At 38.4% G+C, this 7566-nt stretch overlaps 1 non-coding gene across 1 annotated transcript; it reads left to right on the top strand.

Moving 5' to 3' along the window:
- The first annotated feature begins 2778 nt into the window (after positions 1-2778).
- Positions 2779-2884, top strand: LOC145565790 (small nucleolar RNA R71). Its single transcript, XR_014095166.1, has one exon. It is a non-coding gene; the product is annotated as a small nucleolar RNA R71 (small nucleolar RNA).
- The last annotated feature ends 4682 nt before the right edge of the window (positions 2885-7566 follow it).

Raw genomic sequence — 7566 nt, 5'->3', positions numbered from 1 at the left:
GTTCCATAGGGACAAGTGAAGGTTGTTTTCTCTAGGTCGTCCGGGTGGATAGGAATTTGGAAAAATCCCGAATAACCATCAACAAAACAATAGAACTTGTGCCTCGTTAGTCTCTCAAGCATTAGATCAATGAAAGGAAGGGGGAAGTGATCTTTCTTGGTGGACGTGTTCAGACGTCTATAGTCTATACACATCCTCTATCCTGTGACCGTCCTCGTCGGAATGAGCTCACCTTTCTCATACTAGACAACGGTCATGCCTCCTTTCTTTGGGACAACATGAACGGGAGAGACCCACCTAGAACTTGAGATGGGGTATATAATTCCCGCATCCAAAAGTTTGGTGATCTCTTTCTTCACTACCTCTCCCATTTGGGGGTATAGCTTTTGTTGTCTCTCAATAGAAGCTAGAGCACCCTCCTCAAGGGTTATGTGATGTGTACATAAAGAAGGGCTTATACCTTTGAGGTCATCAATGGTATAACCCAAAGCACCTTGACGCATTCTCAAGACATCACACAACTCTTGAGCTTGGCGCTCACTCAAAGAAGAGCTAACAATCACGGGATAGGTGGAGTTGGGTCCCAAGAATTCATACCTAAGGTGTGATGGAAGAGGTTTGAGCTCAACCATTGGAACACCTTTACCTTCCTGTGATGTATCCACTTGCAACGCTTCTTAGCTAGAAATGCTCATACACATTTGCTCTTCAACATCCTCAAGGCTTCCATTGAGCACATCTTCATACAAAGCCATCTCCTTGCTAGGAGCACCTATCTTTTCCTTATTCAACAAAATATTCTCAAGAGCATCGTTAGAAGTGAGCAATTGCTCATGCATAGAAGCCACGACATGGTCAAGAGAATCAATCAACATGCAATTTTCTAAAGAACAACTTGGATACTTCATACTATCATTCAAATAAATTTCTATCACCTCATCCCCTACTTTTAGTGAAATTTTAGCACTTTTCACATCTATCAAAGCACCCGAAGTAGCAAGGAATGGTCTCCCTAGAATGATAGGAATGTTAGCATCTTCGTCCATCTCAAGCACCACAAAATCCACCAGGATAACAAATTTCTCAACCCTTAAGGGAACATCCTCTACCTTACCCTTAGGAAACTTAATCGACCTATCGGCCAATTGCAAAGTGATGTTAGTAGGTAAGAGTTCTCCTAGCTCAAGTCTTTGGTACACCGAAAATGGCATAAGCCTATTACTAGCTCCTAAGTCACACAAGGCATTCTCAATTTGCATTTTATAAATGGCACAAGGGATGGAAAAGTTTCCGGGGTCTTTTAGCTTAGGTGGCATATTGTTCATTATGATTGCACTACGATTCTCGGTCAAGTTCACCGTCTCAACACCATCATAAGTCCTCCTACCACACAAGATGTCTTTGAGGAATTTTGCGTAGTTGGGAATTTGGGTGACAACTTCGGTAAATGGTAGAGAAAGGTGAAGTTGCTTGAGCATGTCAATGAATCTTCCAAATTGTTCATCTAACTTGTGTCTCATGAATTTTTGTGGATAAGGAAGCTTGGGTTTCACAATTTCTTTCTCCACTCTCACCTCACTAGGCTTCTCAATCTCAACCTCACTTAAAGATGCACCATCTCTCTCATCTTCAACCAAAACCTCTTTTGTGCTTTCCTTGGTCTCACTCTTCCTAGGCAAACTTTCCTCAAGAACCTTACCACTCATTGTGACAATAGCATTGACCGGTCTCTTGGGATCTAGGCCTTGGGAAGGTAAAGAAGAAGGACTAGCATGGTCTTTAAAAGCATTAGCAAGTTGAGAAATTTGGTTTCCAAGCATCTTATTATGAGTCATCATTTCATTAAATTTCTTGTCACTTGCGGCCATGTAAGTGTTAAACAAATTTGTTTGATTTGCAATGATTTCTTCCAAATTGGTTCTATGTGAAGAAGAAGAGGTTTGAACATAGGAATTATCATTTTGGGCCTTTGGAGCAAATCCTGGTGGGGACCCCTTTGAGAATTATTTTGAAAATTTCTCCAATTTTGATTGTTCCAATTCCCTCTACCTTGATTATGGTTACCATAACCTTGGTTATGATTACCATAATTTCGGTTATGATTTTGGCTACTATAACCTTGGTTGTTATAGTTACCTGGGGAATTTTGGTTCCCATGGTTCCTATTACCACCACCTTGGTTGTAGTTTGTCAAAATTACCATGGTTGTTGTAATTCCTATTCCGTTGACCTCTTTGATTCTCAAACCTAGAATCATGATTATTTGATGAATAGTTCACATGCTCATTCACATTTCCATCTTGAACATCACGAACATCCATACATGCATGAGGGCAACTAGAAACATCATGATCATACGACCCACAATCATCACAAAACAAGCATCCACTATGCATGTTATTAGAAGAGGGAGGGGGTTGAGTATGAGAAGACATACCTCTCCCCTTAGATTGGGAGGGAAGACTTGAAACTTGGTAGGTAGCACTTTCAAACTTCGCCTTGATAGCGGACATCACCTTCCCCAAGTTTGTCATTTGCGAGGATAGATTATTGATTGCATTGAGATGATCAACCAAGTACACCGAAGAGCTACTCTTACTAGTTGACTCTATTTCCCCATCTTGCCAATCTCTATAGTACCATACTACGTCTTCAATTATGTCCACCACTTCCTCTTCCGTTTTGTTCAAGATAGGACCTCCGGCTCCTCCATCTAAACATGATTTTCCTTGAGGACTAAGGCCTCTATAGAAGATATGAATAATTTGGTAGGTAGGAATTCTGTGGTGAAGACATTCTCTTTGATTCTCTTTGTATCTCTCCCATGCTTCATAGAGACTCTCACTAGGCTTTTGCTTGAAACCTTGAATTAAAGCTCTAGCCTCCACCGTTTTCTTTTGTGAATAAAAACGGGATAGAAACTCCTTAGTCAATTCATCCGATGTCCTTAAAGAATTCGGCTTGACTTTTTTGTCTATCCATTCCAAGGCACGCCCTATGAGCGAAAAGGGAAAAGGCTTGAGGCGGATGAATTCTTGGGAAATTCCATCCACCTTGATAGTATTGCAATACTTCTCAAACTCCTTGTGATGATTTAGCGGGCTTTCATGCTTGGCCCCACTAAATCGTCGTCTCTCTATCAAAGTGATCATTGCCAGTCTTATTTCAAAGTCATTTGCCAGTGTTGTAGGTGGAGCGATCCCACTCTTAAATCTATATGCACTGGGAATCCCCAATTCTTTCAACGCCACCCTTGGATTTTCTCCCATTCTTGCTTGTTCCTCTTGTTGTGGTTCTTCTTCACTTGAAATGCTAGGGCTCGAAGATCGTCTAGCACCCCTTAGCCTTGTAATCGTTCTCTCATTTTCCTGATCAAATGGCACTAGTGAATGACCACATGCTCTATGCATAAAATCTCAAAAGAAATGGTTAGTAGCACAGCTACAAATGTAACCTAAAAGAAAATATTTTTGTATTTTCAATTAAAGGTGAAATAGACTCAACAACTATAACAAAGCACCAATATCAGTCCCCGGCAATGGCACCATTTTTGACGTAGGGAAAAGTAGGTCGTTTTCTACCCTTTTCTAGAGCCAAAGAAAAGTTATAAACACTCAACCAACCTAATACGAGTATATGGTAAGTCAAGGGTCGAACCCAAGGGAATGAGTAGGTGCAAGCTATAGCCTACGTCAAGCTACTTCGAAGATTGAGGGAAGATGCGGTTGGTAACTAAGGTATCGAGAAAACTAGATTAATCGAGAAATTCAATATACTAAACACTAGGGATATTGGTTTCACATGTAAGCTTAATGATTATGCTAATTGAAGGATCACTCAATCAATTCAAACGTTGCAAAGGACAAACAATAGTTGTAATCAAAGGAATTCAAGAACTATTTCCTATAAGCCAAGCTAGAGTTCACTATGAATGGCTAGCTAGAAAAATAACAATCAAAATCAATCAATTGAAGCAATTCTCAAATCAAGGGTTCATGACATTGAAATTTGCAATGCAATCTAGATTAATCTTATAGGTTGATCACTCCTAATCTAATTAATCTCATGCACAACCATGTCAACCAATTTAATTGAAACAATTCAATCAATCAAGGATCATCAACTAGCAAAAATCATCAATCTAGCATGCTTCCCCTTCTCCCTAGCAACTAATCTACTCACTAATCATGGTGAAATTGAAAAACAAAACAAATTCAATCAAAATCATATTCATTTCAAGTTCAATCAAGATGGAATTCAATCTCTCAACAAATTCCAAAATCAAGGAAAGAAATTTAAATGAAACATTCAAACATTAAAGGAAATTGCAATAAGAGTAAATTCAAGGGAAAGAAATCTCACAAACTTTCATTGATGAGAAGAAGAAATCGAAGATCAAAATGAAATCCAAGATCAAATTCAAGTACAATCAAGTATCTTAAGCTTCTCTCTCTACTTTCTCTCTCTACTAAATTTGGAAAAATATATGTCAAGTACAAATTAAGTCGTCCCCCTAAAAAGGAAAAGATTAAGGGTATAAATAGAAGAAGCGAGCGAAGGGGGCAGGGCGCCTGGTGCCCCCGCACCACCTGGCCGTGCGCGCACGCACCCCTGCTCGATGCTCGTGTCCTTACCTCCTTCGCTTGCTCGATAAATCTCCGCGCTCGCGGGCATCCTTATCATTGGTGCACTCGAGGCGATGCTCGTGAGAAGGGCAGCTCCTTTATCTTCCAAGCATTAGAATGCCTCGAGCCAAAGCACAACTTCTAAGGCCCTCGAGCTCGCAGAGCTATCTTGAATTGTGTTTTCGGAGTCCCGAACTTTGCTCCATTAACTCTCTTGAATGCGCTTGAGCTTTCTCCTTGGTGATCATACCTCGAGAAACTCAACATACCTACAAAACAAATCAAGGAAACAAAGAATCGAGAGAAATGGTCGAGAAATAAACAAAATGACAAGAAAATCAATAAAAGCATGCATTTCTTTAAACTTACACACAAACACGCAAAGCAAGCATTATTATGTAAAAACACGACAAAAAGGACTAAAATGGGAATAAAACTATAAAGAAAACCTAGCCTAAGAGTGCCATAAATGATACTCATCATTAACATTATTAATGTTGGACAGGAACTGCAAATAAGTGAAGCTAGCATGGGAAATGGAGCTTAAAGGTGCACTAGAAGTGTTCGAGTGACCAAGAAAGCTTTATAGTTTTATTTTCTGATTAGTTTATCATGATTTTAGAACAATTTCCAGTTTTGATGAGACAATATTTCGGTTTTCTTGTTGAATAATGATTTTGTTTTTTACTTGGCATGGACAAGTGTTGATCCCTAACTAGCGTAATAAATTGTTTTCATTTTGCTAGATATGAGTTATTTTGTTTTATGACATTGATAAAAGTAGATAACAAAAGCAAGATTAGATGATTTAAAATATACTTACTTACAACAAAGTAAGGATAGGTCACGTAACCAATTTGCACATCCAAAGTAACATTTGGATGGACTCTTATTCTTATTTGATCATGAATCATTTGAGAATTAAAAGTCATGCTTGATAAGGTAAAATGACCAAGTCGCCTTTTAGATGAAAGAGTGAAGAAGCTAATAAGCTTTTAGAACTCATACATATGATGTATGTAAACCAATAAGTTCAAGAATTAGCAAGAGATTTAACTATTTCATTGCTTTTACTAACGATTTAAGTAACTATATCGATAATTACTTAATAAAGTAAAGCTTGGAATCATTGAAACGTTCAAAATTCCAAAATGAAATGTAAAATCAATTTGAGATAAAAAATTTAACACCACAATATGATTGATGTGATAAATATTTAACTCAAAATCAATGATCATCTAAAAGAATTGTTGAATTAATTCACAATCCAGAAACATTACAATTAAAAATGTATGTTTAAAGAAGGAATCAAACTTTGCTTGCCATGGTTCGATCCCATATTAGCTTTGATGATTTATAAATATCGTTTTGAGGATATACATTAGAACAACAATTGCGAATATACTAAACATAAACTCAACCAAAGCAATTCAAGAGACGTCATAAAAGTTATGATTTGGAAATGTTCCAAAAGTTGTCTTTTCTAAACAAGATTAAGGGTTATAAAATCGATGTAAAATGTTTAAAAAGATGACATAATAAACCCTAAATCAAGTAAATAGTTCTTCATGGGTTTTCCCATGGAAACTAATAGGTATTATTCCTACAATCGTGTAGATAACAAAATGTTTGTTGCTCGCGATAGTGTCGTTATAGAAAGAAATCTCTTCCTACAAAGCCAAATGGGAGTAAAATAAGATCTCGATGAGATCGAGACGAGCAACAAATGGATGTGGATAGCACTACATCAGAGACGAATGCGTATGAAATCAGCTAATTTGATAAATCATATGTCGAAACAAGCTAATTCAATTTGCGAGACTTCTATCGTCCTACTTGAATGAAAGGCTTCAAAAAGTTGAAGAGAGTAATTCTATTGTTGCTCATACCTATCGTAGGTTACCTAGGATTAAAACAAACTGTTTGTTGAAATTCTGAGAAAAGATGGATTCTAAAATTTTCCTATTTGAACGGTTAGAACCCATACCCTACAAGCAAGCTTTGGGTAAGTGCCAACTCAAGTTGTGGCTTAAGGCCATGAAATCTAGAATGGACTCCATGTCTGTAAAGATGTGTTAGTCCATGATGGTCTTACAAATGGGGTCAAACCTATTAGTTGTGCATTGGATGTCAAAATCACCTTCTTGAAATGTTCTTGATGGAGGATATGTATATGATACAACCTAAAAGTTTTGAAATCCTGAAATCCTAGAAAGTTTTGCAAGCTTCAGAAATTCATTTAATGGATTGAAGTAAGCATCTGGGAATTGGAACATTTGTTTCGATTAGGCAATTAAATAGTTTGATTTTCTCTGTAATACCCATCATGATTGCTTTAAAAGGATATACTACTCATATCAACAAGATGCATGTTCCTTTTAGGGAGCCCATATGCTAAGATACTCCATAGTTAAGCGTGCTTGGTTGGGAATAGTTTTGGGATAGGTGACCTCCTGGGAAGTTTTCCTGGGGCGAGCATGAGTGAGGACAAAATGCGCCGGAACGACTCGTGTTAGTTTGTGAGGACAGTTGTTGGCCCTCGATGCGCATTTCGTGACAATAGGCCCCACCCTAATTTGTTTGGGGTCGGGGTGTTACAAATGGTATTAGAGCAACCCTGCGACCGCGTGCTGGCCGTAGATAATTAATCCTATGTCTGTCGTCTAGTGGGGGAGAATTCTGGGGCCATATGGCCGTAGCCAGACTGGATGTAACACTTTGGCTACCCAGTTTCCATTAGGCGTAATACTTGAGTCCTAACTTTCCAAGCGCAACGAGGGCGTTGCCGTTCTCAAGTGGGGGTGTATGTAATATCCCTCATGATTGCTTTAAAAGAATTTGATATACTACTCAGATCAACAAGATGTATCTTCCTTTTAGGGAGCCCATGTGCAAAGATACTCCATAGTTAAGCGTCCTTGGTTGGGAGTAGTCTTGGGAT

The sequence above is a fragment of the Chenopodium album genome, chromosome 10, assembly GCF_948465745.1.
Source record: "Chenopodium album chromosome 10, dcCheAlbu1.1, whole genome shotgun sequence".
Lineage (NCBI taxonomy): Eukaryota > Viridiplantae > Streptophyta > Magnoliopsida > Caryophyllales > Amaranthaceae > Chenopodium > Chenopodium album.
The sequence above is the reverse complement of the archived record's forward strand: the minus strand, read 5'-3'. Positions and strand labels throughout refer to the sequence as shown.